This window comes from Chenopodium quinoa, unplaced genomic scaffold (assembly GCF_001683475.1).
Source record: "Chenopodium quinoa cultivar QQ74 unplaced genomic scaffold, ASM168347v1, whole genome shotgun sequence".
NCBI lineage: Eukaryota > Viridiplantae > Streptophyta > Magnoliopsida > Caryophyllales > Amaranthaceae > Chenopodium > Chenopodium quinoa.
The window spans coordinates 6,836,939-6,848,449 of NW_018744367.1; the positions used below are offsets into that span (position 1 = coordinate 6,836,939).

At 43.3% G+C, this 11,511-nt stretch overlaps 1 long non-coding RNA gene across 1 annotated transcript; it reads left to right on the forward strand.

The window, feature by feature from the left end:
• Positions 1 to 430: 430 nt before the first annotated feature.
• On the forward strand, positions 431 to 2,903 carry LOC110696785. The gene is made up of 3 exons (XR_002506389.1): positions 431 to 1,021; positions 1,094 to 1,170; positions 1,272 to 2,903. It is a non-coding gene; the product is annotated as an uncharacterized LOC110696785 (long non-coding RNA).
• The last annotated feature ends 8,608 nt before the right edge of the window (positions 2,904 to 11,511 follow it).

Sequence of the window (11,511 nt, forward strand, 5' to 3'; positions counted from 1 at the left end):
GAAGAAGAAATGTTGTAGGCAATTCATCACATGTGTTCATTGTCTTGGATAATCTGTCTTATTCATCGCTTACCACATCTTTGCTGCTTCCGTAGTATGCTTTTGCTAGAATTTGCCATGACTCAATGCGGGCTCGCTAACACTCAAATAAATAATTGTAATTTGGGTATCAACAAACATGAGTAATGGCGAAGGTCAAATATGTTGTCCACTGAGAGATTAGCAGTTATTCTGCCATTCTTCTCCAAAAATGCTTTAGAATATATATTTTGAGGGTGAATATAAGCAGAAGAAGACGACCATTCCTCAATCAGAGCTGAGTATACAGTGTACTCTTACTCTCTCCATCCCCCCCCCCCCCCCCTTTTTAATATATATATATACAAGAAATCCCATTCATTTTTGAAGTTGCCGAAAGATTTATCTTGTATCATGGTATTCTTCTCTGACATATTCAAGCAACCTGGGCTTTTATAGTTCCAAATAAAATTAAAGGTTTCTGGAAAAGCTTATTATCCTTGGTGTATCAGTTTCTGAATTTGCAATAGCTCTTTCCTATCCTGATATCGAACTGATCATAAAATGTAGAACTATGCAATTTTATTTGCATGAGTCTTTATAACCTCATTTCATCAGTCCAGTGTATTGTCGTATAAGTACTCAGACTTGTTATCTCACTTTAAAACTAGCATTATTTTCTGAGAGCAATACTGAGTATAAATCTCTACCAATATTGGAAGCTTCAACAGTTAACATCCATGGGGCTGTGTTCATTGCAGTATATGGGTCTTGTCCGCTATTTCAAGCTAAGCACACCACCATTTCTCCCCTTTGATACGCATGAAACGCTGCAATTGCCATCGGGTCACTCAAGAAATCAGCTTGTAAAAGTAAATCCGTGCCCAAAGATGTTAATATTATGCCAGCACCATCTTTGACAGAATCATCAATAGCCTTTAACATTGTGGAACAAGAGAAATTATCTATTGTGCAGACCTTGTAAACTGCCAGCCTATAGATGGTAAGCCACATCTTGCTGTGCCTTCTGCTAGTTCAAAATAACAAGCGTTCATAACTTGTACTCCTTCTGCAGTTGCTGATGTATGAGTCCCATAGCTGGCATGGTCCATTCTCTCTCAAGATTCCTCAAATGCTTACAGATCATAAAATGTAAGATTGCATAGTTCCATTTGTTTGAATTTTATCGGCTTCTTTTATTAAAATCTGGAACAACTAAGTGTGAACTTTGATGATAACCATATAATATGCAGTAATCCCAACCACTCTCCCCCAAAAATGCTTTGGAATATACATATTGAGTGAGAGTGTGACCAGAAGAAGACGCCAAGGTTGCTAATGCGTTTTGGCTAAGTTGAACTTTCTGTCCTCGGAACCTCTGCGTGCCTCACCATTAACCATATGGTGGCTTGCGTATCCCGAGTCGAAGACTTCCAACCGCCTCCACTCTTTGTACTTTGGACTCATATGAAGATAAGGATACCTCTCTTAATACTCGACCGTTTACAGCTGCTAGACAGCTTTATCAGAGGCTCTCATTTGTTGGTAATACCCCAAGTATTGCTTACGCAACTGCTTGTATCGATGGTATCAACGGTTGTGAACTTGTGAAGCTCTTTCATATGTACAAGTCTTCTGTATGGGCATACATGTACTCCAGTAAATCATGTGCTTCGATTTTTAATTTCCTGCTAATATATTCTGAGGGTAGGCTCCTTTGAGTAATTTTGCTTGTGAACTTACTGCACACTTTGTGCCTGTGACCAACCTACTTCTGCGAGATCAGAGAACATAATTAAATTGTAGCTTGTAATTAAATTGTAGTAGCACAAGTCACCACATGAGCCTTCTTCCATGCTTGTAATTAAAATACAATCATGGGTACCCACAAGGATTTATAATTCTTTCTTTTGCAGCAGGTTTGAATAAGGCTTTCGTAAGGAATAGTTTATATTGCTTTTTTGTCCAATACTCATCATTAATAGTCTTGCTTTTTATACTTCCCAATGAATTGTTGCAAACTCTGAACACAGCAGGTCCTGCGCTTTCTTGTTGGCTCTGCTTGATTTTTTCTGTCTTACATCTCTCCACCTCTCTTTTATGCACAATTAATCACTGTCATTACTGAAGATGAGCAGTAGACGAAATAAATATGTCCACAACCTTCGAGCATAGGAACCAAATGAGAGATGAAATAAGCGGGATGTCAGTATCAAAAACTCCCATTATCTATTGTAATGGCTTACTCTACATCAACTCCAGCTATGGTAACATGCCTTAATTCCAGTCAGGGTCTGACTTATCGCTTAGGTTGCTCAAGAGACTCATATGTACTGCTTATTTCTAATACCCAGCTCCGAAATTGTCTTTTGGGCGTTTTATCGAACAGCTACCGTGCATATTCAACTTGCCGAATTTTTGTGAACGCTTTTACTAAGCAATTGTCCACATAAATAGTTGCTTGATTTTATGCAGTTGAATCCAATGGTTGAATGCCGTGTTTCTCAAAGTTGGAATGACGAAAACGGAGCGGTGATCGTAGTGTTTGCGAAAGTTCGGAGCAGGTGGGAAGCTCGTGAGCTCTTTCGCTCCTCCTATTCGAATATGATCTCATCCAATCTGAGTAAATATAGATTGATATATGTGGTTTTGTTTTTGGTCACCATTTCGGTTGTAATTTTTGGCTTTGTAAATGGGTTGATCCACTCTTTTTGGTTGTGGGTGATATTTTTGAGCTAGATTTAGATGAAAACAGGACTAAAAATTTTTATCAGCTTCCGACTACCACCTTGGTTGGCGGCGGGTAAAAGGTTTTTCTTAGTTCTCTCACTTGATGGCCCTTAATAACTCAGCCGGCTAGTGCTTCAAGGTCCGTTTTGGTTCGATCCCTCCTTCTAGTGCCAATAGTTTCGGGTGTAGTTCCGGTTAGAGTCGTCGAACCACTAACGACACTGCTAGGTCTTGGGCTGCCTTGCTGGGGTCTCGAGTTGGCGGTCGGAACCTCTGGCCAGCATTGGCTGGCAAACCTGTAAGAGAGAGAACGTAAACTGCCCTCGGTGGTGACTTCGAGGAACCCCCCTCCGATAGCTAAGTAAGTGTTTGTCTTTTGAGGGAATAATAAGCTTAATATGCTTTAGAGAGAGAGAGAGATTATTTAACCCCCTTTTCTTATGGTGAGTCTAGGGTATTTATAGTACATCATAACCCTAGCCTAGGCGGTCAGCTTGTGGCTGAGTTATTGTGCTTCTGCCCAGAGCCTCTGCCTTAACTCTAAGCCCGAGTCAGCCTGTGGCCGACTTATCTTGCTTCTGCCCAGAGCCTCTAACCTGAGCCTCTGTCGTGAGTCTAAGCCTGGGTCAGCCTGTGGCTGACTTATCGTGCTTCTTACTTAAGCCTCTACCTTGAGCCTGACCCCGGAGATCTGGGCTGGGGTGAGAGTGCATCCCTTGGGCAGCGCTGGGAGCATAGGGCAGCTCAGTAGGACCCAACCTATACAACTGCCTTTAACCCCTTGCCCTACCTTTGTAGGGTAAAGTCTTATCAACAGTCCCCAGCAGCTCCGAAGACACCCGGTCTATAGACCGAGCTTATGCCAACTTCTTACCAGATGTTAATGTGCAGATGTTGCCTAGAGGCCGAATATACAACAGTTCGCTAAGAACATGCTCAAGGCCGTCTCCCCTGCTGAACGGGAGTCTGTAAGAGGGGTTGGCACCCTCAATTTTGACTCTATATTGGCTCTCCTTGCTGAGGTAAAGTAGCCAAGTTAGAATTTCTCTTTTATCTTTCTTATGCCGCCTGTTATTAACAAGGCGTTTTTGAGGGATGCAGGCAATGCTGCGAGTAAATGAGCTTAAGAAGCCGTTCTCGGACAAATAGAATGAGGTAAAGAATGCCAAAGAATGGGCCGCCTCTGCTCTTGACTGAGCCATGTTTGACATTTGTAAAAATGAGGCACTAACAAGTGATATGCTGCATTCACAAGCGGAGGCCAACCTACAGGTCAAGGCCCGACTGGACACGGCCAACGAGCGGGTTGCTGACCTCGAGGCTCAACTGAAGACAGCTAAGTCCAAGCTCGAGGCGCTTGAAGAGGCTCACAAGGAGACCGACAACCTTCGTCGTCAGAATGAGACCTTGAAACGGAAGTTGTCCAACCAAGAGGTGCAGTTGAGGAAAAAATTTGAGGCCAGGGCCGAGGAAGAAAAGAAATAGTTGATCTCTGACAATGAGGCCAACTGTGTCACATGGATGAAGATGGCCTAGAAAGTTTTGTTTCCTAAGGACGACTACTCTATCTTGGAGTATCGTTTTGACGAGGCCACTAATGCGCTTAACAAGCAGCAGTTGTAGTAGGAAATGGAGGATACGGTCGAGGATGAGGAGATGGCCGCAAATCAGGAGCTCGAACATAATGAGGAGCATCCGGCTAATGCTGGTGAAAAGCCGGAAGGTAATGAAGAGCAGCCTTTCCCTTGAACATATTAAGATTTGTTGTTCTTTTCTTTGGCCGGATGGCTTGGTACTTACTTTTCCGGCCTATGCGCCGAGTAACTTTGTACCCTTACCGACTGGGGAGTCGGATCTAAACAACAATTCCTCTACTCTTTTCATCGATTGTATATCGATTAACAATTTCTTTTGACCGGCCGTGGGGTCGATTATTATTATTTATGAATTTGCCAACTATGAGGTCGGTTTTGTTTCCTTTGCATTCTTGCAGGTTTTTTTTTTCAAGTTCTTGAATTTTTGTTGCTATGCATAAATTTGACTAAGTATATAGCCTGCTTTATTCTATGCATGCGGTTTTTTCGTTATACTGGATGTTCTTGCCCCTAGACTGCTGTACACTTGGTTTCAAAAAGTGGGTTGATTGACTTAGAAATTTTTGATACTTGAAAGAGTATGACTAATTTCCAAGTCAATCAATCACTATGGTGATTGCCCCAAACTAAGCGATCAGTCATCCATCGAGCGGAAGGGTAAAGTTTAAATATCAGACGGCCATTGGCCGTATTCAATCGTCGGGACAGACAATCTTCTCGTAAATTTAGACAATCAGTAGCTACAATTGCTAAGTTTGGACTTAGCCTCTATTACTAATTAGGGACACCTCTACTTCTTTGAGTAGGCGGCGTGATCCCATTCGTTCATATTTTCCAGGAGTTGTTCTCTCATTGAGATGAGCAGATGGCCTGGTAGGCCATCTGGGAAGTAGTTCAGTATACTTGTTTAAGCAAGTTTGACCCATTCACGTGGACGTTTCCTTTCTCATAGGGGAGGTTGCGTTTATGAGCCGCCTGTGTTGCCCCAAGGCAATTGCAGACGTTCATGTAGTTAAGTTTAACCCCATTAAATTTTAATCTAAGGTGTCCTATGGCTGGTTTCCGTCTGTATTCCCATAGGGCACACGGTTGGTTAAATAGTGATGGTTATCCGTTAGTTTTACGAGGACAAATGGCTACGAGCTTTATTGAAGCAGTCGGTTGGGCCGTTTGTGTTATGAGTTTATAGAGCAATGTACCACCCGAATGGGAGATGCTCTCTGTAAGCGAATTCACCAGGATGGGCGTCACCGAATATCTCACCCCATTAGAGTGGACAGTTGGTTTAGATTTTACCGTCTGCACATTGCACAGGAGGTGCTCCCATAGGGAGGGTATCTAATAATATGATTGCAAAATGAAAATAAATTGAAATAAAAAGCATTTTTTATCAATAAGCCTTTCATTTACCAAAATTTTACAAGTCTCAAAAGTAGTACTTTTTCAAGTTGTCTATATTTCAAGTTCTATCTAGCTTCCTGTCGTCTGGTGTTTCCAGGTAGTAGGTGTTGTCTCTTACTTCTTCATAGATCCGGTAAGGACCTTCCCAATTGGGTGTTAACTTGCCTTGCTCATTAGCCCTACCGGTTGCCTCGATCTTGCGTAGCACAAAGTCTCCCACTTTCAAGGGTCGTTTGTGCACTCTCTTGTTGTAGGCTCTTGTCATTCTCAAACGGTAAATCTGATGGAATAAGGCGGCATTGCCCCGGCGTTATGGGAGAGAGTACAATGCTAGTCGCATGGCTTCACAGTTTGCCTCTTCATCATACAACATGACCCGAAGAGTCGGCTCATAAAACTAAATAGGTAAAACGTCCTCAGCTATATATACCATGAGGAATGGGGTCTCGCCGGTTGCCCCTTTTGCTGTGGTTGTGAAGGCCCAAAGCATATGAATTAACTCCTCAGCCCATAGGCCGCCAGTTCTTTCAATTTTCTTTTTAATGCCGTTAGAGATTAGCTTGTTAACGGCTTCAACTAGGGGTAAAAGTTCGGTTTTCGGTTTGGTTTTTGCCCAAACCAAAATCGAACCACCATATTTCGGTTTCTTGATTTTGCAAACCACACCGCACCACTTTAGCTTTGAAACCAAACCAAACCAAACCACCTAAATTTCGGTTTTCTTAAAAAAAATCAAACCACACCGAATTTTCCTATCAAGCATCATAACACATCAAATTTCGCAAAAAAAAAAAAACCGAACCAAACCACCACCCACCATCCATCCTGACCACTCGAAACCCACCCTAACCTAATAAAAATCAGTCACCCACACATTGACGAAACCCAATTAACCCACCTTATCACCACCCCTAACCCAGATTCGCACCCACCACAACCCACAACAACCCACAACCCACCTTATTTCACCGCTCTTCATCCCTTCCACCCAAACCCTAACCTTAGATCGACCCAAAACTACCTACCACCACCACAATTCAATCACACACCACCATAAAAATAAAGTAGAAAAAAAACCTCAAACATACCTCACATTCCACCGAAAAACCTCGAATTCGGGTTTTAAAGGTCAAATTCGACCATGAAAACTCTAGATCTAGTGTTTTCATGGTCGAATTTGATATAAAAAAACCTTTAGAATGTGAACACTGGTGGTCGTCCTAGGTCGTTTGCGGTTTGCCTAAGTAATATTGGTTGAACTGTCGAAGAGGAAAAGAGAGTGAAAGTGGAGAAGAGATCGAAGAGGATAGAGAAAGGACGGAGTAGAGATTAGAGAAGATCAGAAGAGGAAAGGAGAGAGAGTGAGAACTAAGAGGGAGAAAGGGCGGAAAGAGAAGAGGAAAGAGTGAGAGGATGAGAAAAGGAGAGAGATTGAGAGAGTGAAACTAATTTAAGGTTTTTTTTTTTGCTTTATATAGTATGGGCCGAAATTTGGTTCGGTTTCGGTTTTTCGGTTTTTCATTTCCCGAAACCGAAACCGAACCATATAATTTCGGTTTCTTGATTTTACAAACCGAAACCAAACCACTTAATAAAAAAACCCAACCATATTACTAATTCGGTTCGGTTTGGTTTTAAACCAAATTTGTTTCACCCCTAGCTTCAACTTGGCCGTTTGCTTGGGGTTGGCCGACTGATACAAAGAAGTGAGAGATCCCTTGGTCTCCAAGCTAATTCTTGAGGGTTTAAATTGAGGGCCATTGTCAAAAACCATAGACATAGGTACCCTATATCGAGTGATGATGTTCTTCCAGATGAAAGAGATTACATCCTTTATCTTGATGACCTTGACAGCCTCAGCTTCCACCCACTTGGTGAAGTAGTTACCAGCCACTAGGATATACCGTCGTCCGCCTGACGCAGGTGTATAGGGACCCAAGATATCCATGCCCCATTTGGCGAATGGTACTGTGCTATGAATTGTCGTCAGATCAGTTGCTGGACGGTGGCTGAGCCTTCCAAATCTTCGGCACATGTCACACTTCTTCACCATTTCCATTGTGTTTGCTTCTAGAGTCGGCTAGAAATATCATTGCCATTTGGCTCTTTCGGCTAGAGCTTTGCCACCTATATGTGAGGCTTAATAGCCCGAATATGATGTAGATCCTCCACAATCCCATGCCCCCTTTCTAGGGTGATGCATTTCAAAATAGGCAACATAAAGCCCTTTTTGAAAAGTTCTCCATTGTGAATCTCGAAGTTAGCCGCACATTTTTTCATTGCAACCATTTCTGGATACCGGCTAGCAAATATTTGACCATAGCCGGATGGGTGGCCTCATAGTCACTATGGTATTGGCTAACAACCATCTATGAATCAGAGCAAGTGTCAATTTTCTTTTCCCCTGTTGCCTTACACATGCGTATACCGGCTAGCAGGGCTTCGTACTTAGCCTCGTTGTTTGAGGCTTGAAACTTGAACCATAGTGCATATTCATATTTGTCCCCTTTAAGAGACTAACATATAATCCCTGCACCACAACCGTTTATGGTATAGCTCCCGTCTACATACACTTTCCAAACTTGATTAAGATTTTTCAGTTCAATCGGCTGTGTCATTTCAACAATGAAGTCGGTTAACGCCTGACCCTTCACTGCCTTCTTCGTTCAAAAGTGATTTCAAGGCTCTGCATTTTGATAGCCCATTTGACCATTCGGCCGGATGACTCTAAAGTTGTCATTGGCCACTTGAGGGGTTGTTCTGTATAGGTTACCACCAGATGTGCCAAGAAGTATGGTTTCAACTTCTTGACTGCCATGAATAAGGCGGGACCAAATTTCTTAACCATTGAGTACCGGAGTTCTGCATTTCGATGGACATGGCTAACGAAATAGATCGAGAGCTGATTGTCGTCTCTTGTAGCAAGAAGAACAGCACTAAGAGCATGATCTGAGACGGCTAGGTACATATTAAGCATCTCCTTGAGTAGAGGGCTTAAAAGCCTTGGCAAGGATGGCACATGTTCTTTCAAGTTTTGAAACGCCGCCTCAGCATCATCTCCCCATTCAAACATGGTTTTCTTATGGATGGCTTGGAAGAAATAAAGGCACTTGTCACCTGACCGACTGAGGAACCTCCATAATGCCGACAGGCAGCCAGTTAATTTTTATACTTCCCTGACAATGCAGGGTGACTTCATGTTAATAACCGCCTGTATCTTTTCTAGGTTAGCTTTATCCCCCTTTGATCAATTAAAAATCCGAGAAACTTCCCAAGCTCAACACCAAAGACACACTTCATAGGGTTGAGCATGACCTTGTGCCGCTTGAGTATGGTGAATGTTTCTCGGAGGTCAACAAGATGATCCGTCGGTAGCTTGGATTTGACTATCATATCATCAATTTATGCCTCTACATTCCTACCAATCTGGTTAATGAAGACCGTATTAATCATACGTTGGAATATAGCAGGCGCATTTTTCAAGACAAACGGCATCATAATATAACAGAATAACCCCTGATCAGTGACAAATGTCGTCTTTTCTTGATCTTTCTTCCATAAGGGTATCTGATGAAAGCCTGAGTAGGCATCCATAAAGATCATCATGGCATGTCCGGCTGTAGAGTCGACTAGGTTGTCGATCTTTGGAAGTGGGTAACTGTCCTTTGAACATGCCTTATTCAGATCTGTGTAGTCCACACACATGCGTCAGGTTCCATTCGGCTTCTTCACAAGAACAACATTTGCTACCCAATCTGGGAAGTAACATTGCCAAATGAACCCAGCGTCTAACAGCTTCTTAATCTTGGCGGCTACCGCCTGACTTCTCTCCTCGCCGTGATTCCACTTATTTTTCCTGATAGGCTTCTTTTTTGGGTCAACGGCGAGTTTTTGGACAGCAAGATCCGGGTTGATGTCAGGCATCTCTTCCACTTCAAAGGAAAAAATGTCCTTGAATTCTTTCAGCAGGTTGTGCAAGTCTGCCCCCAAATTTATAAAGGCAACCGTCCCAACCTTAACAGTTCGCTCCGGACGTATGTCGTCTAGAGCAATGTCAATGTGCTCACCAGCCGGCTAGGGACGAAGTCCATCTGACCGTTCCCCGGTCAATGATTGCTATTACTTCTCTTTCTTAACAGTCACCAGCTGGTCGGCCTTTCGCTTCTTGCCGCCTATTGGTGGGACAGACTCTGATTCCTTGACATACTTGCCAGGCCGTGGGTTTGACGTCAAAGAGATAGCACTTTTGAGCTGTCTTCTAATCTCCGTTCAAGGAGCCAACAGAAACATCATCTTTCTCGAATTTCAACAGCATGAGGGAGGTAATAATGATGGCCTAAGATTCGTTCAGAGTCAGACGGCCCTAAATGAGATTGTAGGCGGTCAGCTCTTCCACAACCAAGAACCAAAAAAACCATGTGACAACCCTCTCCCTTCTCTCCCAGCCGGATGCGTAGATCAATGCGGCCGACTGGGTGAACAACTCTACCCCCAAAACCAACTAAGGGATGAGTGACCTTGTGCAAACTGCCTAGTTTGTACTTCATCTTGGACAGACATCGCCAGCTGATGATATTAGACGAACTGCCAGTATTAATAAGGATCTGGCTAACCCTTTGGTTAGCCACCTTGCATTTAATGACTATGGGGTCATCATACGACCAGCAGACTTCGCCCCGATCTTTCTCAGAGATGACAACCTTAGGAAAGGTGTCAGTAGACGTCTGGCCTTCATCGACTGAGCTAACATTCATTTATCTGACATGGTCCTTGGTGCCTCTGATAGTTGGACCACCGGAGGAAAAGCCTACTGCAATGGTGCAGATCATGTCCGGATCTGTGTCTGAACCATTATCAGCCTTTGCTGACTTTTTTTACGGCTGCCTAGGGTCCAACTTCAAGGTCACCTTGGACTTGAGAATATAGGATTTCAACACTCCTTTATCAGCCAATCTATCCAACAACCGCTTGAGGCTATAGCAGTCGTTGGTGTCATGGCCGATATCCTCATGGAAGTGACAGTGCTTGTCCTTGTTCCGGTTTTTGGCTGGACCTTTCATCGCCGAGGGCTTCTCAAGCACTACCCGGTCTTTGATTTCCATGAGCATGGTTTAGCAGTCTTTGTTATACTCGTACCTAGGGACGTATGAATTAAACTCTTTCTTTTCTTTTTGGACGGCTGATCAGAGTCCTCAACGGCCCAAACTTCTTTTCTTTTTTTGCTCTCTTTAGCTTTCTGAGCCGGCTGATTTTGCCGACTCCCTTTTTATTTGTCCGACTTCTTATTGTTAGAGCAAAGCTCAGTCGCCTGGATATAAGCCTCTTCCTCCATCAGTGCTTCTCGAATAGTAGAGATTCTTTTCCAGACGACGTCAAACTTAAAATTCAACCCATCCTTCAGACCCTTGAATAAGACTGTATAAACAACATTTTCAGACAGCCCTTGAATCTGGATTATCACCGAATTGAACCGCCTGACGTAAGAATGGAGCCCCTCCCTCTCTCCTTATGGTACAACGCTTAAGTCGAGGCTTGTCTTCTTGGCAAGTATGTTCATGGAGAAGTTAGAGGCAAACAGGAAAGCGAGGATCCTGAAATTATTTATGCATCCAGACGGTTAGTTGCCGAACCACTATTAGGCAATGCCCTTCAGTGTAGCTGGGAAGCATCTACACCAGGTGGCATCAACCAACCCCTACAAGTACATGAGGTTGGTGTAGGCCATCAGGTGGTCTTCTGGGTTGGTGGTGCCATCATAGGCACCAAC